A 26,617-nucleotide genomic window follows, 5' to 3' on the forward strand; every position below is an offset into this window, starting at 1 on the left:
TAGGAATCTCAATCCATGTACTACCTCGTTTATTCGCCACACTTTTCAGGCTATTTCTCACCCCCTATTCAACCGATTTGCACCAAAGTTAAGGTTTAGGCTACTAGGGCTACCTAGTTTTGCCCCTGTAAATTTGAAACAGATCGGTTGAATAGTAGTTGAAACAAATAACCCTTAAACTCTGACGGATAATGGAGATCCTACTATACATGGATTGAGATTTCTAAAGTCAACACTGGATACACATTAATTTATGATGATTTGGACATATGAAACTGAATAATAATAATAATAATATCTACTCTAAAACACATAGCTTACAACACATTTCTTAAAACATGATCAATAAGAAAAAAATCATACTTTTTCTTTCTTCTTAACTCCGCTTTTTTTTTTTTTTTTTTTTTTTTGACAGTGCTGAACTGGTCTCTAACCGTAACACTTTTCTTGGATAAAAAAAGTCGACGAATAAAAACTGGACAACGATTATTATAAGTAAAAACAATAATGAAAATAAATTTATCCTTGTGACTGCTGCTTGATTTTTCACCATCACTATACATACAATTGTGTTGTAATGTGCATAATAATTTACAAGATTCTATATCAGATAAGTAAGACCACTGGGTTATTGTAACAAATAACTGATCAGGATAGACCCTAGGAACCCTAAGGTCTTGCCACAGCGAAATGCATCACCACCCTCTCTCGAAAGCACACATTGGGGAACGTCAAAATATTGTCGTCTATTTGATTGGTCTGTACCAAGATTTTGGAGATTTCGCTTCTCCGAAGGTTCGTATTATCTATGGATTGGGGATTTGCATATCCAATTGACCACCTCTAGTCTTGTTGATTTCTATTCTTTTTAGTATTTGGATAGTAGCCTATTGAAGAATATATATTCGCCTCTTAATGTGTGGTATATTTACCTAATATTAAGAAGCGAATATACATTAGGTGTCAAGGAATAATTATATACGTAGTGCTACAGGAAAGAAACGGCAGCGCTTGCTCCACGAAAGGATAAATTTAAAGGCATACATTAAAAAGAAAACCGAGACGCGTTGGAAAAATTAAAAAAAAACTCGAATGTAACTCACCCTTGTCAAAAAAAAAAAAAAAAACCTACATGACTTTTAATGAGAAAAGACGAAACATGGCAGAAACAAAGAATGAAATGGAAAAATAAAGAATCATTGTACTTACAGTACTAAGAAGAATCCACTCATTTCGGCACTGGAATTTATTCATGTGCATTTACTGGTACCTTTTTCTTAATGAAATTACCGTACAACACGTGCTTCCATAAATTTTATAGCTATCCATTATTGCGCTAGTATGCACAAACATACACACAAACACAAACACCCACATCCACACACTCACACTCACAAGCACAATGGGTTTTATTGACAGTGCAAAATTTAGGACTAAACATTTATAACTCCAATTTAAGACATCTTTACTTTGGAGGTGAAAAGTCGAAAAAGAAAGTACATCTTAAAATTAATTAATCTCTGAGGGATGAAAGCGAAAAAACATAACCATTAATTTGAATTCTATATTTATTAGTTCTATGTACAATGTGCACATTTTTTCGTATAAAATATTATTCATACTATTTGTAATGCAGAAAGAAACACTAATTGTCCCTATTATTTGTAATACAAACAAGAAATATGTAGACAATGCATATCTGTTGGTTATAATCTAAAACTTACAGAGATCTTTTAATAATATAAAATAAAAATAATTAAATTTTCCTATTGATTTCGTATGAAGGAAACCACATTTCATAGTTATTAAAAGTACAGAAATGCAGCATCATATCAAAAAATCCTCACGTGCTTAAGTAGGTTAAAAAGGGGGACTGCGATAAGTATCCCACTTCGTCTATTATTTCAGTAGCAGTTTCTTCCATCTTTTAGTTTTCGAAAGAGATGCCTTTACACTGATTTCCAACAAAGCGAGGAGCAGCAGGTCAATATGTTTCGAGAATGCTAAATCCTTTTCATCCTCAAACAACAAGGCAGATGGAAATGAATATCTTTCTAATAACGTTTTGAAGATTTGTCACAATTGTTCATTTGAAGATCTTATTGATGCTTTATTTTTACTTACGACTATGTCTTTAAGACTAGTTTGCACAACGGGAATTTCGCCCTTTTTCTGCGGTAGTCGAATTTCATCTCCAGCTCTTTGGAAACCAAGCATTGGAGAAAGGTCACTTTTCCTCCCAATGATGACAGATAGGAACACTGAAACAGAAAAATAAAAATAAAAATCATGAACAATCATAGTGCAATGTTTCAGGTAGAGAGAAAAAGGAAAAAAATAATTACAATACCTCATGTGTAACTACAATCAATACGCAATAAAACGATTGGTTACTGTACTCGATTGCATGAAGTCACTTATTCTCAATAATCCACTTTTAACGACCTTCCATACAGCGAAATTAAACTACCCTACCATTAATTAAAGTTATTCTGTAATACATTAACTTTTGATTTTATTGCAGCTGTTAACTCTGATTGTTCAGGAGGATCAAAGAAGTTGGAAGGATATAGGACTTTATATATACACGTACATGAGAAATAATCCTGAAACGCTCATAGAAGGCTACATTACGTATGTGCTCATAATATAAAATGCCACTCCAAGACCAACTTTAGGATGTGAGCTAAAAGTGACGATCAAGTATATCGATACGATATCATAACTGATGCAAAAAAAAAATCTTTGAGTTTTATGTCCCACGATTATGTCGTCTAGGCTAAAGGAGACGGTGATGATGAAGAATGAATGAAATGGTGGGTTGAAGAAAGTGGGAGGAAACGGGAGAACCCCGAGGAAACCCACGCACACGGTGTTTGTCCACCACAAAGTTCACTTGGCGGGGACTAGGATCATAACTGATGCAGACCAGCATGGTATGAAAGAAAGAACTTTCTAATAATAAAATAATATAGCTACTCATTTATCAAACACAACTAGACAACGATAGAAATTATTATCTTTCACTACTGCTATGTAACCTACAAAAAGAAGTTAAAATTCAGCATTTAAATATCGTGACAGAACTACGCTATCGGATGCAGCAATCTGACAAGCTGCATACAGTTGGAACTAAGCAGTAGAGGTATTCTTCTACTGTCATAAGAAATTTCATCCTGATTGGATACGATTTAGTAAGTTAAATTTATGATGCAAGTTGAAACATGTATTAGCATTTCAAAATATGGCAAAAAATAAAGTGAAAATTACAAACAAAATGGTGTATAACTTTTGTATTCCGAAAGATTCCAAACTGAGAGCATAACGCTGGCTCCCTCACTTGTTACTCGAGTATTTTAAAAAGTAAGACTTCTAGAACCAGAATTCTGTCACAATCAGTAGGATGAAAATCGTCACATTATTTGTTTCGAGCATTGAAACATTGGTTAGAAGTTGTGGTAGTTATAATAATAATAATAATAATAATAATAATAATAATAATAACAATAATAATAATAATAATAATAATAATAATAATAATAATAATAATAATAATAATAATAATAATAAATATACTTCCCTTTGGTGAAAATTATATATTTTACCCCTCTGTTGAGAAATATATTTTCGGGAGGAGTACTTTTACCCATTCAAAAAAAAAAAAAGCGCGAACACAATAACATGTGATATATTCCATATTAGAGCTTTCCTTATATATAAGTACTTAAGTCAAATAAAATAATTGCTGAAGTAATAAAAATCATTAAATAAGGAAATCTTTAAAAATCTAAAATAATAAATAAATTAATAGTGTGTGTCTGAAGAAGACAAGGGTAGTTGCTGAAACTGTTACATTTAAATAAAAGTGGGGCAGTGGTGGCTCGGTGATAAGAGCGTTCACCTCTTGTGTCTGGAGCCCCTGGTTCGATCCCAGCTCACGCCAAGCGGCTCTGTGTTGGACAAACACGGTGTGCGTGGGTTTTCTTGGAGTTCTCCAATTTTTTCCCACATTCTTCATTCCACCATTTAATTCATTTCTCATCATCACCGTCTCCCTTAGCCTCAGTGCCTGATCGTGGAACGTTAAATCGAATACTTCATTTACATAAAAGTATTGCCTTGTTCAGCAATTATTTTATTTTAGTTAAGTACTAATAAAATATTACTATTTTCTTTTCTTCTTGCTCGGCATTTTCTTACATGTGTATTATAAAATAACATGTCTAAAACTCACCTGTCACACCTTCGGTGTGTAGGTCGTCCTCCAGTGATTATTTCCAGAGCAGCTCGACGAGCAGAAAGGGGTGAGAGTCACGGCTTCAAGTTCAGTTAAGAAAGATTCCGTGCTAGGTGGTCTGCTGATCAATTCATCATTTGTAGGAGCATTGGTCACACACTCTGGAAAGTGGGAATACATGCAAGTCTTATCTTTGCAAATAACATGTATTGACAGCTAGGCCTATTACAACGACTAAATACATTTAACATGAAATGTAGCAGTTTAATTTCATGTAAACAGTAAAGTGAGCTTTTTATCATATTTTGTATTAAAAAAAAAAAAAAACCTAAGAGCATATAGAAAGGAAAATGAGTTGGCAAGAAAATATCAGCCATAAATTTCACATGCTTTCTGTTCTGGATATTTTCAGCGTAAAGGACGGTGTGAGGAAGAAATATTTTACAAGAATACCATGCTACAAGAAAAACAATTACATCCCATTCATTCTGAATATACGTTTTCATAATTATCTTTAAAAGTTAAATTTAAATAAATTACAGGTCGTAATGAACAGAAAAGATTACCCAAACTGTTCTAATGAAACAATTTCTTGTTTTGGACATACATTACCAATACTGGTACAATTTCGTTCGAAATTAAATTTATATATAACCCAGAGTCCGAAATCGTGCTAATCTCAGTGCGGGAATGGTTACTTCTTAAATGGAAAGATACGTAAAATAAATATTGACAAACTTGTGGACAGATAGATTTTATGGATTATTGTCTGCCCGTTGTTAACAAAGCAGGGATCGGATTTGAGAACGCAAAATATCGCATCTTGAAAACAAAGAACACCAATGACTACCTGCGTTTACGAAGGTGGACATTTTCTGAGCAAAGACACCAAGGCAAGTAATTTCTTGCTATGTACTGCTTCATTTAAATTCTGCAATGTAAAAAAAAATCTTAAATTTATAATACAAGCTTGATAAAATCAAGAGCTCCAACTCTGGGATGGGTTTTATTAAAAAAAATATATCCTACTCTGGGAGGGGCAGTCGTCACCTCTGGATCCGCCCCTGTTGTGTACACAGCTTCCTTCTGGCGGCAGCAGATATGTAAGCCCCGAAACAATGAGGTATGTTTCTTTTTACTGATGGGGCTGCAATGCCCCAGTGATAGGGCGTTCACTTCTAATGCGTGGGGTCCCTGGTTCGATCCCAGCTCGTGCCAAGTGGGCTTTGTGGTGGACAAACACCATGTGCCTGGGTTTTCACGACATTCTCCCGTTTTCGCCCACTTTCTTCATACCACCATTTTTCACTTTTCATTATCACCATCTTCCTTAGCCTCGGTGCATTATCCTGGGGCGTGAAACTAAATATTTAATTTCATTTCTTTTTAATGATGAGGATGTGGTGTTCTACTTGAAAGCAGGTTTTTGACACAAAGAGACTTCCCTTGTTATTGCATGCATAAATATTAGGGGGATATTACCTATGTCAATAGCTCGCTAAAATACATCTGACTGGGACCACCACCAGCCCCCAACCACGGACCATTAATAAGACATTTGGTTTCCTTTGAATCGTTTTACGATTAGCAGTGGAACTTATAATAATGTAGTCATGTAGAAGATACTTAACTGAGTTGGAATATATTTTCTTGAAATTTAGTGGCAACATTGATCAGTATCCATCATCACATGCTGGCACAGGAGCCTAGAATGCGATGGAGCTCTCTACTCAATTAATGAACAAAATATTCGAACACTGTCAAAAACCCGTTACATTATTATGATTCCCACACCCAATTCTGTGGCACAGCTACGGTAGCCAAGTGTCTTGTGAGGGTACGTAGGTGCGACAGGACGGTGGTCGCAGTTTGAGAGTGCTCTCAACTGGGGTAATATCCTCCCACTGATTATGCACATATACAATGAGAGCACTACTTTAACAAACGAGTCTATCAACTATACATCGATTTTGTGGATTTTTTCACTAGATTTAAGGCACTAGTGTTACAAAGGCTAAACAAAACATAACTGAGTGAGCCAAGGGGTTAGAACTTCCATCGGTCAGAACTTTGAAGTCATACACGATTTATATCAGCTGGCCACTAAAATGCAGGAATGCTATATAACCGAGTCAGTAGGAGCACAGCAAGAGGGCCCGAGCAGCAGCGACGGGACACGTTCGTAGGGAGCAGGCGCGTCAGCGACGGGAAGTACACGTATAAACGAGGATCGTGGAAGAGCACACTTACATATACGATACTTTCACTGATCACTTATGCTGTACACTGACAGTAATTGTTTTTTTTTTCACACCCATTCCTTCACTAAAAATGTTTCTCATAATATTTTACCTACAAATTTTCTATTTGGTAGAACCGTGTGCTCGAGTGAAGCAGAATTTTGAGTGATGGTGAAAGCATTGTAAGCGTAAGTGTGCTTTTCAACTATCCTTGTTTACGTGTATAGTCTCCGTCGTTGACGTGCCTGCTCCCTACGGACGCACCCCCTCGTTGCCGCTCGGGCCCTCTTGTTGTGCTCGTGTCCGGACTCGAACAGAATGCATTTGTGCTGTTTAGTGGGCACCTAGCAAAAGTTCATTCGTGTTTTATGCACTGTGCTTAATATGCCATACGTCTACTCTGTATTTATACTAACCCCCGTGAAGTAAATCTGCAACTAGTAATGGAGCTCCTCACTTAGTGCATGAAAGCTCTAACCTAACCTGAAAATGTAATGTGTCAAAATTTGGTAGAACCGTCTGTTCCAGTAATGCCTCCAAAAGCATACACTTACTGTGATCTAGGCGTATGAGACCCGGGTTCGATTCCCGGCGGGAGCTGATGTTCGGATTCATGTTAATCAGTAGGCCCACGTCTTATATAGTCTTGCTGCTAAACAGGACGTTAAACTCAAAATCAACTCCACTTACTGTCATCTCGTTCTTTGCTTGTATCCAGCCGTCTTTCGCCTTGGCAAATAGTTCCACAATGCGTGCAGCTTTATTATATGGATCAATTGTATAAGTAGTAGTAGTAGGAACAGGTTAGAAGACCCGCGGAGGTTGGTTGCTCCTGTTCTCGACATGAAATGGACAAATTAAAGACTTGTCCAATTTTTTTCGTACATTTTACACTCCGTATAGTAAAACTGCACCCCAGAATGACATACTTTCCCATGCATACTCACTCCCATATACGGTTTATTAAGTTTAAACACATACATTATCATTTTACTACCTTCACTATTGATATTTTATATAGTATTCTACCTAAAAATATTTAATTTGGTAGAGGTGTCTGCTAAAGTTAACCTAATGGAGGTATCCTCGTTCTTTCTACGGTATTTTAATACACTGTAATAAGAAACAATAGGCAACGCTGTATGAGAGGAGCTAATACTCAATCTGCTGAATTTTACACAGAATATACCTAGACAGGAATAGGATAGGAATTATACTTACTGTCTTAAAGCTGACTTCTTCACTTAAACACAGAAAACCATCATAACACCACAAAGTTCCATGGCAATTCTGAAATGGCTCACGATTCCCAGCATGCACTGCTCAAACTGCAGTTAAAATACGGGGAACGTCCGCGCTTGCAGCACTTAAAAAAGACGTTTATTTTTGGTGATGTTCGACACGTGATTCTTTGTACCATTCTGGCACGTGATAAACACGTACAATTTAGGTCATTTTTCGCACGTCATTTTTGTTACCATTTTGGTACGTGATAAAGACGTTCCAAATTTTCAAAAGACGTCATTTTGAATTCGAACCCCAAAAAAAGACGTGTTAATGACGTGACTGTGCTACCTGGGAAATTTTAAATAGAAATTACCTCGTATGCTATATTATTTTGAGGTAGCTTTTGACGACAAACAGACGTCTGCCTTTATTTTCCACTTATCTCTGAACATGTAATAATTATCAACTATGAAAAATAAAAGCTCCGAAGTAATAAAACTTAATATTCTGTGAGTTTATATCTCTGTACGGGCTGCAGATTTATAAGATTGTTGAATAGTTTCCCTTATTTGAATTGAACCATAAAGTAAAGAAAGAAATGCACATGCCCATCTACTTGGAAAAAAGATGTGAACTTTCAACGTGGGTTGAATATATTGAAAAACATTGTGATGGTGAATGATGATGCAGAGAGAGGTGTGAAACTGATACAAGAATACGGGAACATTTTAACAAAGGACGAAAAAGAGAAAACCTACATATTGCAGATAGTCAGTGAACAGAGAAAAAAGTATCCAGATGCTACACAAATTGGCTTAATGATGCAGTAGAATTTGGCTAGTTATCCACAGCCTTCAGCTTTCTTTTATTTCTGAAGATGCATCGAAGTTCACTTGAAGAATGAGAATTGTAGTGTAGCAGCAACTTGACTATTTGTTAAGTAACTTAGAATAATATATCTTTAAACTAAAGATAAGTTCGATTCACTTAATCTTTATCGGGGGTGAATAATTAGATACTTATAAAAAATAATTTAATAATTGTTGCCAATTTTTGGTCCCAGAATCAAATGTTCAAGCAGATCATTAGACGTAAGCCTAATCATGCAAAGTTACTATTTTGTAAATGAATACCTTGCAGTCTTCTGGTATGTAAACAAAAAATGCAGCGGACTAAACGGAGGTAGTAGTTGCACTTATGGGAAAAACAGAATTTTCAATTAAAAATTGAACCTTATTGGATGATAATATGTATAATGCTTTATAAATTTGAAATTTCACCTTTGACTTAAAACAGGGTGCGTTGGGGAGTTTAGCGTCTCTCCTCAGCAGGGAGGCTATAAAGAAACGGGACCTATAGCTTAAAGTAACATCCAAATCATTATCGGTTTGAATCCGAGGACTCCCAGTACGGCTTGAACCCGAAACCAGACGCGACGAAGGCGAGCGCTGTACCAATGAGGCTACGGGGTAGCCCACAAAAGTAACAATTTGTTAATGTAGTTTCATTTTGAAGAAGAGATATCTTCAATAGAAATAAGTAAATAGCTGTTTAAATAATTAGTTCTTAACTTAAACATTTTAGTGCCTACGAAAGCAACTGATCTCGAATTCTTATTTGTACAATGTAAGAAGAATTTCATTTATACTTTGATATGAATTGTACTACACAAAGAAAATTTAATGAACTGTTACTACTCTTATCAATTTCGTTTCGAGAAAGAAGGTAACTGCGCTAGAACAGGTAACTTTCTTGGAGTTATTTCTTATTTGAATGCTCGAGTACCAGATTATAACAGATTATTTTTACTTAAACATGACTTTAGTAGCAATCATCCTAAATGATTGTTGATAGTATGTTCCAAAGAGTCTAGAGCAGTGGTTCTCAAACTGGAGTCCGCAGACCCCAGGGGTCCGCGTGCTCTGGCTACGGGGTCCACGACGTCTAAAAATTGAAATGTGTTGTGATAAAATGGAACTCACAGCTGTTATGCAAAAAGTATTTTTTCAGTTACTAAAAAGAAAGCAATCAGAAATTATACGTTTGTAAATTTGAATATTTTCTTTACTAAATTTCTGCCCTGAAGCCTGTCAACCTTTATATAGAACTACTTCAGGTGAGAGGAATTCCTTCTTTGTTAGGGCATTTTTTCAAAAGGAGTTGTACATTAACTGCACCGTGCCGAAACCTCGATCTGGACACAATTGTTTTAAGATTGGCAGCGTCCAAAACAAGGAGACTTATAATGTGATTGTGTTGTTAGTGATTGTTCAAATGTACAACTTGTTTCTATTATAGTGTGCCAACATGAGGAGTGTATATATGCGTGGTGTGTTTGTGTTTCTTAATCTTATGAAATTTACAAATTTGTAGATAGCAAAAACCCATAAACATTATTTCTTTCGAACATCACCATAAAAAAAGATCAAAAAATGTTTAGAAGTACAAGTGTAAAATAAAGCGCGTGATATTTAAAGAAATATAAAGTTTCATATCTAAGGAGATGTAAATAATAATGCAGGTAAAATGTTAATTTCATTTTTCCAATATGCATATACTTGTTTAGGCCATATGTATTTCAAAATATTGATTTAAGATTCTGAGACCCTTCTCTGTAGAATCTCTTTGAAGATAGTATTAAATCTCATTACTCTCTAGATGTTTTCAAGTTTCACAAATATTTTTCAGTCATTAAAAAATAAAAAAACGTATTTCCTGTACTAATTCTTTGGAAATTTTAATGATTGGTTCGTTCGGCCAACTATTTTTTTAACAAATATTTTTTTTTTAAATTTCCTTGAAGATGAGAAAACGGAAGAAATATTTTGTTGCCATAACAAATAAAATAAAAAGGAGACACATGGTATTCTAGCTTTCAGGTACAGTTGTACTAACGCTATAGGGGAAAATTTTAATAATAATTTCTTCACGCTGTAGTTTTAGTTTTAAGAGCATAAGAAATTATTCATCATTACACACAGAGACAGACATTATATATATATATATATATATATATATATATATATATATATATATATATATATATTGTATAATGTCTGTGTCTCTCTCTGTGTGTGCCCACCCTAATTTACATTTAGCCCCCCCTAAATTTGGAGGCTGGCTACGGGCCTGTTCAAAATAGTTATTTTTGTTTGGTTGTCATTTCCATTGTTTATTCATTCTTCAGCCGCACCATTGACAACATACACAGGCTGTCCAAAATTACAGTGGTGTATCCTGTTCTTGAGATACCATCGCCACATGGTTTAGGATAGCTTCTCAAACAAATAATAATTTTAATCTTCAAATGTGTAAGTGCATATGAAAGAGAATTGTCTGGGATAAAATTTCTACTGTCGGAACATGCTTGTATAATGTAGGAAACAAGTATTTTAGGCTATTTTGTAGCTTTGGGACATTCAATACACATTCGGTTATGTTAGATTAATAACATTAAATTGAGATAATATTGCCGAGCGAGTGTTAACAAGTGAAGGCGGGTTAGGGCACGTTGTTCTCTGTCTTTGTTAGTGTAAGCCACATTACTAAACAATTACCGTATTTTATGTTTAGAAGTTAAATGTTACCAGTATCAAATCATTACAAGGGCTATAGTTGAGTTCAAATGACTGAATATTGCATCAAAGTTTTGTTTCACTATTATTATTTACGCATTATTCTTCTTATTATGTTTCTGGCACTATAACCTCGTCAATGACGCGCTGCACTCTACGGACGTACTCTCGTGTGGGCCCTCTTCTACGCTCCTGTACTTACAGTGTTAAATAGCATTCTCGATTTTAGTAATTTTTCTGACTTTCATATATTAGCATAAGTCTGGATGTGAATTTGTACCTTACGGGAAAACCCCCATAAAATTAATCAAAACGCATGAACTCAACTTTTTACCTTAAGAAATAACTTCTAAAGAACTGCGTGTAAATTTCGTGATAAAGTAGTTGCATATATTATAATAGCATAGCTTGTAATCATTCCCAGCATACCAAAGTTTGCGGGCGTATTATCAGTCTGTACGTAATTATTTGTTATTATCCCAGATTAATAATAGTACAAAACTTCTTATTGAAGCAAGAAAATTCATATATATATATATATATATATATATATATATATATATATATATATATATATATATATATATATATATATGGGATTTTCTTTGTTAATCTACACTCGATATTATTGTATATTAAATTCTTTTATTAATAATATTATACCTATCACTTAATCAAAATTTAACAATAAACATGCAAGCACTGCACTAAATAGGCTAAATTGTTTATATTATCGACAAAAATACTAACAATATCTTCCAGTGCGGATATTTGTTTTTATTATAATTATAATGCATACTTTCAATATAAGAAAAATGTTGAAAAGAGTAATAAAAAGATATTTATTGAACAACTGGTGCTCAGTCTCAGAACTCCATCATAGTGGTTTTGTATTTTCCTGCAATCGGGTGCTGATTGGCTATTTAGTGCTCTCGAATTGGATTGTTTAGAACAGTGGTTCTCAAACTTTCCGACAACGCGGACCCCCTGTGCATTTGGTATGTGATCTGCGAACCTCCGTGAAGTTGCCGCCATAGGATTATTAATGATCTCTTCTAGTGTAATCGTTAATGCTTCGTTAGTGCTTCTTAGAACACCAACTCCCAACATTAGTGCTTCAATAATTTGGACGCTAGAAGCAAAAGAATTTGGAGGGAACTTCACGTTAGCGCCCCCAGGAAGCACAAACGATTAAACCAAATGCAATCGTTCGTGCTTCTAGAAAACGCTAATAATTTCGTTACTGCTTCACTATTAGTGTAGATATGGCCAATTACATGTCACGAAAAGTCCATAAGTAACACATGGGGAATTTTTCATTCGGTCAAATTCCCGCCAAATTCAAAAGGGCTAATGATATCTTCTAGTTCAATCGTTAGTGCTTCGTTAGTGCTTCTTAGAACACCAACTCCCAACATTAGTGCTTCAATAGTTTGGACGCTAGAAACAGGAACTTCAAGGCGGCATCTTCACGTTAGCCCCCAGAAAGCAGTAACGATTAAATCTAGAGCAATCGATGGTGCATCGTTATTGCTTCCAGAAAACACTAATAGTTTCGTCAGTGCTTTAATATTAGTGTGCCTATTTTCAAACCTCCGAGAAGTTGGCTCTCCATAGGACGACTAACGATCTCTTCTAGTGCAATCGTTAGTGCTTCGTTAGTGCTCCTTAGAACACCAACTGACCACATTAGTGCTACAATAGTTTGGACGCTAGAAGCAAAACACTTTTGGAGTACAACTTCACGTTAGCCACCATGAAACATTAACAATTGGACCTGGTGCAATCGTTATTGCTTCCAGAAAACTCTAATGGTTTCGTTTTGCTTTGCTTTGCTATTAGTATAGATATGCCCACTTATATGTCACAAACAAAGATGTCCAAACTCATGAGGACGGCGCTCACGAGTTCGAAACTTACGCTCACTGGAGCTCAACCTCACGAAGTGAGCGTGAAATCAGGCTGGTGAGGGAGCGTGAGGTTGAGTGAGCGTGAGGTCAGACTGGTGATGTGAGCGTGGGGTTGAGTGGGCGTGAGGTAAGACTTGTGATGTGAACGTGAGGTTGTGTGAGCATGAGGTCGAAATGAGTTTGTGAGCTGATGTCGAAATGAGATTGTGAGCGTGAGGTTGAGTGAGGTTAGGTCAAAGTGCTCACTTCTGATTACGATACTCCCATAAATACGTGGGGAATATTTCATTCGGTAAAATTCCCGACAAATTCAAAAGATATTCTAATGATATATTTAATACAATCGTTAGTGCTTCGTTAGTGCTTCCTAGAGCAGTAACTCTTAACATTAGTGCTGCAATAGTTTGGACAGTAGAAGCAAAAAAAAAAAAAACTTTGAAGGACAAACGTGAAGTTAGACCCCCAGGAAGCACCAACAATCAATCCTAGTGCAATTGATAATAAATTGTTGTGCTTCTAGAAAACACTAATAGTTTCGTTAGCGCTTCAGTATTAGTTACGAATCTCACGTAAGAAAAATATTGGGAATTTTTCGTTGGGTTAAACTTCTAGTGCAATCGTTAATACTTCTTAGAGCACCAAATCCGAACATTAATGCTTCAATAGTTTCGATGCTAGGAGCAAAAAGAAAAAAATGAGGGCTAACTTCACGTTAGTTCCCCAGAAAGTACTAACGACAAAATCTAGTGCAATCGATAGTGCATCGTCAGGACTTGTAGAAATCAGTAATAGTTTTGTTTGTGTTTCTCTATTAGTTCAGTTTTGGGAGTTGACTTTCATTGTTTCTAATTTTTTCGAATGAAAATGTAATCTTTTTCCCTTGGTTCATATATATATACAGACATTTTATTATTTTTTCTTCTGCATTGTTTTACGATACGATAAAAATTAACTACAATCCTTTGCTGATTTAGTATCTTTAATTCTGTTGTTGAGTATGTAAAATGGTGTTTACGGGTTTTGGAACATAACGTTAATTGATCTTTTACAATAGTGTTATTTATTTGTGAACTTTAGGCTTCACGATTCAAAGTTGTATACGAAGATGAAAATGCTATGAAAACTGTAATTATAACAAGGTAAGTGTCTTTACAGTTAGTTAATGTGGAGTAATTATTTAATGTGAATAACTGTTATTGATTAAGCTTTTGCACACAAATTCTTGAACAATTGTAATAAAGAGATTCCTGTTGTCATCCCAGTTACCCTAGCAGACATCTGCTATGTTAAATACAAATTGTTAACAGGGTTGCCAGCAAGATACGAAATTTAATACCATACAGTGTTCTACTAATTATTCGATATACATAAACCAAATAAAAAGAAAGAAGGCACACATTCAATAATTATAAATGCAGCAACTCAACGGTGATATGCATACACGACTCCAAAAGTGCATTACCACCTGCAATTTTCCATTTCCTGCAATAGCAGGCAACCCAAAAAGCTCGGTGGTTGGGTTGGTTGCAAATTCGAAAGGCGTTGGAGTAAACCTCAAGTTTGTCACAAATATATCAGTGTGGCAAACTGCAAATAAGAGAATAAAACAAATTGTTAAGAGTTATAACTTTACTGTTGTGACGGAGTTAAATGACATCAAAAGTTACAAAATGACTTACCGAAGCAGTTCAAACAAGAAGAATGGTAACAAACATATATAAAAAAGCATTTCTCTCTTTGCCCCCACTCCACCCAAAAAAGAAACTCACAAAAACAAAAAGGTATAAAATTAAAGGTTTCATATAAAAGTGTAAGCAGCACAAAAACAAGTAACTAAACGAAGCGAAAAAGACGAGCACAGAATAGGGGACACCCGTGGCGTAGCAGACTTGCGGCCCTCCCGTACAAGATAAAGAGATTGGACCCTAGTTGTAAACTCCATTGTTATAATAATAATAATAATAATAATAATAATAATAATAATAATAATAATAATAATAATTATTATTATTATTATTATTATTATTATTATTATTAGAAAGTCGTTTGCTTTTGAAAATCTCTGACTCTGCCTAAGAGCAAGAATGCATATAGCGATAATGTGTGCACGTTCTGTCAATGAACGGTCCCAAAGGCCAAAAGGGGTGGAAATCTCCAAGAGAGAGAAATAAAAAAAATCCTATGGTAAATTCTACTTCAAAGTTGGAATCACTTGCTTTTGCACGTGATTTTTTTCCTTTTTCAGGAAACAGAAAGGTTCTGGCGTCTAAGAAATTATATCATATAATGTTGCAAATTTGCAAGTTGATGTATTTACATTGCAATTCGTGGTAATAAAGATATTACGATTAGAAAACAATATTGTAAAAAGTAAGTTTAATTTCTTTATCCATCGCAAGTCTTAGGGGCCCCTTATACCTCGCCGCCGCCCCCCCCCCGAATAAAGATATCGAAAATTTAGAATGATATATTCATGTCAATATATTTGCGATATCGAATGTTGATATATGATAATATAGATAACGACGATAGCGATGTATCGACATAACACAGGCCCGGGTACGAGAAGTGATGCTTAAAATATACTGGAATCAACAATCAAATTCTAAATAAGTTCTCCATTTCCGTATTCAATGTTGAGGGGGAAGGGTATGAACCCGAATAGAAATTTTAAGAAAAATGTTAAGATAAAAGTAGGTTTTCCGTTGCCCCTTCAATACAAAACTATTAACAAAAACTATTGCTGTAATTTACCTTTTACTTTTGTTTCTGATTGTTATCACAAATCAGCGACAGTACACATACTTTACATAGTATACCAATACATTCTATAACTTTTCACAACCAAGCAAGCCGGAAGATGAATTTCCTGTGATATTAAAGTGGAATGTTCTACAAAATAGTCATAATTCATTGGCCATATTTCTATCAGTACTTTGGTACGGACTAAGAGCTACAAGACTAACAGAACTAGAAATTAGAGATTTCATTCCTTTTTTCTTTCAGCCTAAATGACTTTTGCATTTTCCTGAGATTCTTATTTTCTTAATATAAGTCCCCTATCCTGGGCTAAATCTGGCTACCGCGGTTTCAAAGTAATCGGTAAACTTAAGAGTTATTTTTTTCGACTCTCAACCCTCGACAATTTGTGAAAAGATATTTCACAGTTCATGTTGTTATTTCTTCGTAACAAAAGCACTTCTAGTTGACGCTATTCATGGTGAATTACTGAACTTAAACAATTACAATTATTGAAAAATGAATAATTATTTTTAAACATAAAAAGTCGTTACAGTTCAGTAGAATGAAGTAAAGATGGAAGTGAATGAAAATATTGTTTGTTTGTTGAGATGTGCCAACTGAATGTGAATAATAAATGTTTATTCACGCATACTCTTCTCCAGAGGCGGATCTGCGATGGACTTCTGGGGGCTCGGTGGTTAGTAATACTCCTACTTTGAGCTACTTTTAAGAGCTCCAATCTCTGGAATGGATTTTATTTAAATATAAAATAAGAAAAATTCGCTTTCTGGGGGAAATCGCCCTGATCGCCCCCTGGATCCGCCCCTGCACTTGTGTAGCAGACTTTGAAGACATTTAGTTCGTGTCTGCACCTGACGATGCTGATTAGGGGTGGCTATAAGTTTTTATTCGGATATCGGATACAAACTTATCCGGCTTTGCAATATCTGGATCACAGATAACAAAACGGATGACGGATAACGGATAATACCCAAATGACGGATAACGGATAATATCGGGGTCTGTTGGACGTTTATTCGGCCGTATAAAATAATTCATGCTAGGGGAATAAAATGTTTGATAACTTCCGCATGCGAAACTCATTTCCAATTGTGCTAATTTTTTAGGTTCAAGGAAGTTTACTCGAGCATCATTTCCTTCTTTTCAAATATTTGAAAATAAAGTTAATTTGTTATCCATAGCATGCATAACCATTTTTCAGACATTGACTACTTCTGTTTTCTTATTGCTTAGTTGAAAATGTAGTTGTTTATTTTTAGTATTTCTCAGTATTTAAATTACATTGTGGGAATGTTGTCCTACTTCTTATATAGTGCTCAAACACATTTAACAAAAAGATCGTTTCAGGTGCCGAAGCATAGCAACATATCCTGAAGTAGATCGGAATATATTGGAAGTCATTATCCGAGAATCGTTTCGGCAAGCGAAGTTAAGACTACAGCACAGTCAGAGTATTAGGACTGTTAATCTCAATATTTCCTGTGTTAAAATTTTTTTGTTTACTTGTTACTGTGTAGTGGAAAGGAAGTATGGATCTGGTGTAAATAATTTCAGTGTTGTTTTGGCTATATTGTTTTGTCTGCAAGGAAGGTGCGTATTTACAAGGTATTATGCTTTGAGTTACTCTCGAAGCCAGATCAAGAACACTTGCGTAAAAAATGTTTTTATAAAATGTATTTACATACCAGAGAAGCAAAAACAACCTTTTACTTAGTCACTTGTCACTCTTACCCGGATCCTTTGCGTAAAGGAGGATACCTTCTTTTTATTTGCTTTGCACAGAAGTTTTGAAGGCATTTTTGGAAGTTAGTGATTATGTTACGAAAGCAATTACAATCTTAATGTGGTTGAGAACTATTGACTTTACCTCTACCAATAAACAGCAGCACAATCTATCCTCTTATGTATTTTTAATTAAAGATAAATGAAAATTGGTCCTAAAAATTCCAACTCAGAGATTTCAAAGTTTCACAGGAAACTCTGAGGACTTTAAATCTTTGTTTTCCATTGTTTAAAGAAAATAACTTTAAACTAAGGAAATGATACTAGGATTGAAATTAGGTAATACATAGTCATCAAAATCGAGCCCTGTATTTTGAACTTTCTAAGTTGATTTTATGTGTGTGCATAACTACTAAGGTGGGCATTTCTTATGTTAAACATCTTTTAGTACAACTTTATTCAGTATTTAATAAATTGCTACATGCAATGACTATTAATGCGATCTTAGATGTAATATAACATTAGGATTAACACAAATATGTGTGTATAGAGTATATTTGAGTACATTCAATCCCTCACCTTGTATTCTTCTGCTCGTATGTTCACATTGAAAGGCCTAGTTCGTGTTCGGTAGTAGACATTCTAGCTACTGTCGGGACTATCAGTTAAAGATTTTCCATTCTTTGTTTTACTGTCAGATTTAACTATTAGTGGGTACAACTACAAAGCTTATTTTCTATTGTTTTACAATGATTTTTGAGCAGAATGATTGCCATATATTCATATCACCTGTTCATGTTTCCTTTTACTCTACAATGGGAACTCAACCTGATATTAGATTTTCTTTTAAAATAAAAGCGTTATTTTCAGTTGCGTTTAAATTGGTCAGTTTTTCTTTTACATTTTACTCCATTAGTTTCCACCAGTGCTTGAATCTCTTTACAACATTGATTTTCCGTTTGGGGGAAGGTGCATGTTTATTCTCCAATTAAGAATACTATCTCTTCTAATCCAGGCGAGATGTATTCATGAGACTTCATATTAATCAGTAAAGTGTTATTTTCTTTCCAAGTCTCCCCTTAATGGACCGATATAGGTGCACTCGCTTCACTTTGGGCAGGGATGAAAGATACGTACAGACGAAAAAAATATTTATTTTTTATTAGTCACAGGAAGGAATACAAGGATGGATTCCGGCATCCAAACAGGAGGTCACATTGGTCCTTTAGGTAAATCTAGCACTTGAGAAGTAAGTGGCCCTTGCCTTAGAGAAGGTATCCACCCGGTATTCAACTCTTAGACTCAGTGGGCTTTATGCAAAGCCATTCTGACGTGTGGTTTTTGCCATAATAAGCAGTTCGAATAACATAAGTTTCTGCAGTAGTCAGACCTTTAGTAGGACGCTAAGATTAATGATGACAAAACTCATTCCGGATTTCAGTGCAATTATGGAAAAACAGAAAGAATTTAATTTTTCATATTAGTGACCCCTCATTAGAGAATATTGTTTATCAAGAAAATTTTCTTTTTTTTTAAAAAAAATAAATTGATTTTCAGTCTTAAAAGTTACTGTATTTTCAATTGGAATTTAGTTCACCAGGAAACAATCATGTATCTTTTGAATAAATTGCTTAGTGCAATTTTTTCTTGATATTTTTCTTGTTAGTGGTAATTCTAATCAGTATAGTTTTTAATATAATGTGAAATATCAGATAGCATTCCAAGGGGGTCCGCGGATCACTGTCTGAATGAATAGGTGTCCGCAGATTACGTCCGAGAAATTGGCCTTCCATTGAAGCACTAATGATCTCTTCTACTGCAATCGTTAGTGCTTCGTTAGTGCTTCTGTGAACTCCCAACATTAGTGCTTCACCAGTTTGGACGCTAGAAGCTAAACACTTTGGGGGCGGCCAACTTCACGTTAGCCCCCCAGAAAGCACTAACGATTAAACCTAGTGCAATTGTTAGTGCTTCCAGAAAACACTAATAGTTTCGTTAGTGCTTCAATATTAGTTGCCTATGGCCAATTACATGTCACGAAAAGAACATAAGGAATACATGGGGAATTTTTAATTGTGTCAAATTCCCGACAAATTCAAAAGCGCTAATGATATCTTCTAGTGCAATCGTTAATGCTTCGTTAATGCTTCTTCGAACACCAACACCCAACACTAGTGCTTCAATATTTTGGACGCTGGAAGCAAAAAAAAAACTTTTGGGGGAGTTCATGATAGCCCCCCAGAAAGCACTAACGATTAAACCTAGTGCAATCGTTAGTGCTTCCAGAAAATACTAATAGTTTCGTTAGTGCTCTAATATTAGTGTGCCTATGGCCAATTATATGTCAAGAAAAGCCCATAAGGATTACATGGGGAATTATTCATTGGATCGAATTCCCACCAAATTCAAAAGCGCTAATGATATCTTTTAGTGCAATCGTTAGTGCTTTGTTAGTGCTTCTTAGAACACCAAGTCGATACATGAGTGGTTCAATAGTTTGGACGCTAGAAGCAAAACACTTTTGGGATGCAACGTCACGTTAGCCCCTCAGGAAACATTAACAATTAAACCTGGTGCAATCGTTAGTGCATCGTTATTGCTTCCAGAAATACTAATGGTTTCGTTTTGCTTTGCTTTGCTATTAGTGTAGACATGCCCACTTATATATCACAAACAAAGGTGGCCAAACTCATGAGGACGGCCCTCACGAGTTCGAAACTTACGCTCACTCGACCAAAACCTCACGAAGGGAGCGTGAGATCAAGCTGGTTCACCACTCTTCAGAGGGTGCTATATACAATGCACTAAGCAGAGTGTGTCGGTGGTTCGTAGTGGGTATGTAGGTTATGGTGGGTCGTTGGTTTATGGTGGGTCACGGCGGATGGTAGCTTTTAGTGGGTCACGTCCTTTTGACCCACGGCCCATGATCTATTTCATCTCGGGTGAGAGGCCTTTAATTCAACGCGGGCGAGACAATATAAGCTTTATTAAATCCGAGACGAGACAAAGTGTCTGTCTCGTCTCGCTTTCCTAGACGGGACGTGACAGGTCCTTGTCTGACTCGTCGCGTTTTAAATGTCTTGAAAGCATTCCATAGCCCTCTCTTGTTCGATTATGAATTCTAAGTTGTAAACTTCGTTCCATTTCGAAGCCGCATTGCTTCCAATTTTACTTCTATTATTATGAGGTTTACGAAAGATAATTAGACGAAAGGAGACTAGATAACAATTTGTCTCGTTTCGGAAACACGAGATGACACCGGGATAGCCACGAAACCAGTGGCGGATCTAGAAGGTAAAAACTGGGGGGCTGCCTGAATTTCGACTATGATATGTATATCATGACCTTACTATAAATTTTCTAAACTATATAAATAATAGCTTAAATTATTTTCGTCAATCTGAAAGTGGGGGCTCCAAGCTAGATCCGCCACTGCACAAGACGAAACACAGGCATTTCTCGCCTCTCTGAAACGAAACATTTTCACATGACGAGACGAAACAGGCACCCATGTTGTGTCTAGCACATCATAACCATTTCTTTTATAAAATTCTGTTTTCATCTTATTATCAAGTTATTTCTCGAAATCACACCTCGGATCATCTTTCCATTGACCGTGATTGTTTCCTTCACTAACTTGTATTCATAATTGTAATTTTAAAAAAAAATCATTCTATTTTCTACGGTTTTCATTCCACGGTCAGTCTACGGTTTTCATTCTACCACTTGTGAAGTGGAATTAACATATGATAGGTTATAATGGTGTTGTGAATGTTTGTTATGTGTCTAATATTTTGAGACCAGTGTATATTTAGACAATCAATATTGTGTAAGGTTAGTTGCATTCATCTATTACTACTTAACTCTCTGTGTATGTTATATCTATGAGTGTAGTGTTCTACGTTTCCCTTCGTAGAACACATTTGTTTGAAGGCTCTGGATTAAGTGTAATGGAATTGTATAATAGTCTAGGCATGTAACTTTGATGGGGAAATGGAAGTTGGAACTACAGCATGAAGTGTGGAAAAAGGGATCTTTTTTTCTCTTGAAATGTTTATAATGCATTGATTGTTCCGTTCACTGTATCGCTATCTGTCCTCGCTGGTTCCTTCAGGCGTTATTCAGCGTGCCTCGGTCGCTAGCCTCTGCATAGCAAAGCTCACGAGTGTAATATGCATGATTCACTGTGTAACGCAGTGTTACAATAACTTCGCTTTGTCGTTAACAAATATAGCGCTTTTGCTGTCTTGAATATCAATAAAACTGGTTGTGGAAAAAACTGAATACGAAGCTGCTAAAAGTCTACTTATATAGTTTAATATTGTAGTCTCAATATGGTCCCTCATCCCAAAACTTGTGATTGTTTTCACAGGACACATTTGGGGAGGGGGAGTTGTGTATGTCACAATATTTTGGCATTCGGGATATTAGTGATATGTTGTTCCGATCTTGGAACCTTAGGTGATAACGCTTGCAATTATTACTTTGCTGTTTTATGGCTCTTTGTATTCGGCATTCTTATTATGTAAGCGTCTATTTGTCATCTCGTTGATTTGAATGGAAGCAGGACACTCTCAGTTCCGGGAGCGTCTCTCTCTTTCTCTTTCTTTCTCTCTCTCTCTCTCTCTGTCTGCAATACGCACATTTCTGAAGAAATTTGCCTATCGTAGAGACTCACATAGGTGAAATTCGGGAAAATTTCCGGTTTTTCCTGTCACCACCCTCTGATAAAACCCCTGATTAAATATACTTGCTTCCTCAATTTGATTGTCTCACTTCTCTAATAAATTTCACCCAAATTTTTAACTCCTTTTCTCTTAACATATTAAACGGGTAATACGCTCTCTTTTACCACCTTTCATGTGCTGTATGCATTATTAAAAAATAATAAAAAATACAATACTTGGAGCAGATTCGAACCGCCGTTCTTTGGATTTATAATCCAGAACCTTAACCACTACACCAAGATAGCTACTTAGTAAACGCTTAGTTGGCATATTTGTTGTAGTTGTATTTTATGTTCCCACTTCGACAATTTTTACTCTTTTTTCTCCGCTTGGCAACTGTTTCTGGTTTTCTCTTTCGGTGTCGCCCTTTATTTACACTATGCACTATTCGTATTCACAGCTTGTGCCCCTCTGCAATATCTTATTCAGATTAGACTTTTCTTCTTGTCCCTCAGTAACCATTTGACTGATTTAATTCTCATACACTCCATGGATGGAGCGCAGTAATACTAGACTCAAAAAACAGGTGTACATTTACTTTCCTGACAGATATTACATGAAGCTAGAGTTATACTATGCACGTCATTTTTCTACGTAATCTCCCTCCTCATCAATGTACTTGTCCCAACGGTCAACGAGCATAGGTATTCCTTCCAAATAAAACGTTTTTGATTGGTCGTAAAGCCACTTTTGCACTGCATTTTGTCTAAATCTGAGGCAAATCGGTGACCACGCCGATGCGTCCTTGAGTGACCCAAACAAATTAGTCATATGGAGCTAGGTCTGGGCTGTGGGAAGGATGTTCTAATAACAAAATTTGAGTTTGTTGAAGTTTTCAATAGTGTGATGAGCCGTGTGAGGCCGTGCATTGTCGTGCAACTACAAAAAAAAAAACATTCTTCGAAAACAAACCTCGGCGTTTATTGCGAATTGCCGGCTTCAGGTTCTTTTCCCACATTTCACTATTACTCGCACTGCTGATCGTCTTTCATATTTCCATGAACTCTTCTATTATGAGTTTCTGTGAGTCCCAATACACAGTTAACCTTTTCTGCGGATGGCTCAGTCTTGAATTTTTTCTTCGCCGGAGATCAAGGATGCTCTGGCGTTTTGATTATGGCCAGGGTTGATATGTTTAAAACAAAATGTTTAAAACAAGTGTTTAAAACATGTTTAAAACTGGGGCTGTTGTTTTATTCAGTTTGTTTTAAACGTTTTAAACAAATTGTTTTAAACGTGTTTTTTTCGATGCTGGTTGGACATGTTTAAAACAACTAAAATATCATATTTAAGAAGCTAATTTAATTTTCTAACAAACAATCCATCCTTCGCAGGATTTGTGCGTGGAGTAAATTATAAGCAGAGTTATATTCTTATTATAACAGCAATTATTGAACGCAATTCTGCACATCAGTGTGCGTATAACTAAACCAACATAAATTCAAGTGAAGTATTTGAACATTTCTTAATTTCGAAGAATAAGATAGGTTAAAGACACTGTACTCTATTCTAAGATTCAAATTCACAAATTCAAAACTTGGGTATTTTTTGATCACTATCATTTCCATAATAATAACAGTTCTCACGTCATAAGCTAGAAGAAATGCTCTGACAAATACAATACAACTCATAGAAAAGAGCAGTGACTACCCTACAAGACTAGTCAAATGACATTTTGACTAAACAAGATACATCTCTATCTGCAACATGGGTAGCTAATAATGATTAGTGTCTACGGCATAACAACACAATTAACTCTAGACACCCGCCAGGAATTTTAACAAAATGGTAGATTCTCACGTTCGGGGCTCTGGTGACCCCCCTAATTATCACAGAGTCATGAGTTATACACCGTTGGAAAGCTTATAGACCACAAATTCCAACGAAGTAACATTCGTGAAATTCCCGCCGTATTCGTAGAAAAACAACAGACATAAAAAAATAATTAAAAATATGAAAATATTGACTTTGCGGGGCCCTGGCAACCCCTGCAGCCACCCTACGCTGACAAAATGATGCTAATGTGTAGGCCACATACTTGTGACAATAATATAAGAAATGGTAGCCATTGCTGCCATTGCGTAATGAATTCGTTTTATGTAGGAAATATTTTTAAAAATATATATGCGCAGAAAAACATTCATTGAATTAGACATTCTCTCTCCTCCCCCACTATAGTATCATGTCCATATGCAAATCATTTTTGCTGCACACATCACGTATACGAACAATAATTATGCTTCTAGACCACTTCCGTGAAATGTATTTTGTGTTATATGGGACCGTCCCGAAAATAAATGTAAATTAACCAAATTTGACCCCTTCTTCCTCTATAAACAACAAGTACACATACAGGTTACTATCATGTAGGGGACTACTTCATTGCTTGACATACCAATTTTTATGCATGTATCACAAAGGGGGAAGGAATACCCGCCAAAACCTGATGAAAAAATTGATGAAAAAAAAAACTCATCCTTCCTCTCTCGGTCGTACATACGTACCCCCTATATACATAAAATGCAACTGACGGAAAGCTTTATCCCTCAAAAATACTTTGGTACCAAATCATCTTTCTAGCTTAATTAAGGACTGAGCTATTGATGTTTGTTGTAAAAATAAATGTAATGTACGTCAAAAAACTGAAACTCCAAAAATTGGCTAACTTTGGGCCCTCCCTGCTCCCCCATATAAGCAAGAAGTACAAATACACGATATTACCATGTAGTGGCCTACTGCATTGCTTCACGTAAAATTTTTTATGAATCTATCCCCAAGAGGGGGAATGGTCCCCAAAAACTGTTGAAAAAAAAAACACGATATTTACCCTCCGCCCACATACATAAAATGCACACCAGCAAAGCTGCATCTTTCAGGAATAAATTGCTACCAAAACCATCTTCCAGGCTAAATTTGAGGTTTAAGACTGAGCCATTGAGGTTTAAAGCCCTGACACAGCAGTTGCGTCAATGGGAGTTTAAAGATTAAGAATGCAGACGACCAGTAGAACGTAACACAAAGAAACTAAACTACATATTCTGTGAACGGAGATCGGGAAAATCCCAATTTCCTTCTCCGGAATTGAACATTTGGGCGGATCGAGATTAGGGAAGTTCCCGAAATTTGATCTAGCGGTTGGATATAGATGGCAAGCAGTGCCTAAGAGGGTAAAAATGTGATATATATACCTATTTATATTATTGTTTTAAACAAAATAAACATTTTAAACATGTTTTCTTGTTTAAAACAAAGTACTTTGTTTTAAACGTTTAAAACGTTTTAAACAAAAAACGTTTTAAACAGAAAAAAGTTTTTTGTTCTTTTTTAAAAAACATGTTTTTTTTAACCCTGATTATGGCTCATAGTGATGTATTGTATTGTATTTATTTCGTCCTTTTTCCATACATTTAGCACTGTAATACAATGCATATGAAGCGGACACGTCATTTATATATGAATACAAAAGTAAAAGAAACAATAATAGTGAAAATTACATACCCTAGGTTAGTAATTAAGCCTTACTTCTTACATCTTATTACACTATACATTTTACATGACATTATTGTTAAAAATAAACTTAGTAATTATTACTTGCAGTGTATTTAGAAACCCTCCAACAAATATGTAATGCTAAAAGCAAGTAATGACATTGATTTACTGTACATCCTGTAACGTTTCTATTTACTTAGCAGTTCATGTATTCCTCTACCGAGTAAAAGCAATGTTGTAATAAATATTTCTGGAGTTCTTTTTTAAATTTAGCAACAGAGTCCTCAGTTTTTATTTCTTTCGGAAGTTTATTGTAAAGCATGATACCCGCGTATTTACACCCTTTTTCATATAATGCTGTTCTGTGTTCTACAATAGAAAAGTTTTCTTTGTTTCTTGTATCATGATCATGTTGCTGTTCTACTCGCGTAAGGATACATTGTAGGTGTTTCTTTACAAATATCAATAGATTTAAAATATACAAACAGGGTACTGGAAGTATACGAAGTTTTTTAAATATTGGTTTGCAATGATCTTTTGGTTTAGCAGTTGCCATTATTCTTATTACTCGTTTCTGTATCGTAGATTACTTTGGCCTTGTGTGTATTTCCCCAAAATATAATACCATATGTTAAATTCGATTGGAATAATCCAAAGTAAATTGTTTTTAAAGTAGACTCTCTTAAAACATTTTTAAGAACTTTAATTGCGAAATATATTTGGTTTA

At 35.5% G+C, this 26,617-nt stretch overlaps 1 long non-coding RNA gene across 1 annotated transcript; it reads right to left on the minus strand.

Moving 5' to 3' along the window:
* Window positions 1-1,495: 1,495 nt before the first annotated feature.
* On the minus strand, window positions 1,496-7,800 carry LOC145675591 (uncharacterized). Its single transcript, XR_014129162.1, has 3 exons — window positions 7,699-7,800; window positions 4,235-4,398; window positions 1,496-2,261 (listed from the first exon to the last, which is right to left on the minus strand). It is a non-coding gene; the product is annotated as an uncharacterized LOC145675591 (long non-coding RNA).
* Between the last annotated feature and the right edge of the window lie 18,817 nt (window positions 7,801-26,617).

Source organism: Thermobia domestica, chromosome 18 (assembly GCF_964235325.1).
Source record: "Thermobia domestica chromosome 18, izTheDome1.hap1.1, whole genome shotgun sequence".
Taxonomy (NCBI): Eukaryota; Metazoa; Arthropoda; class Insecta; order Zygentoma; family Lepismatidae; genus Thermobia; species Thermobia domestica.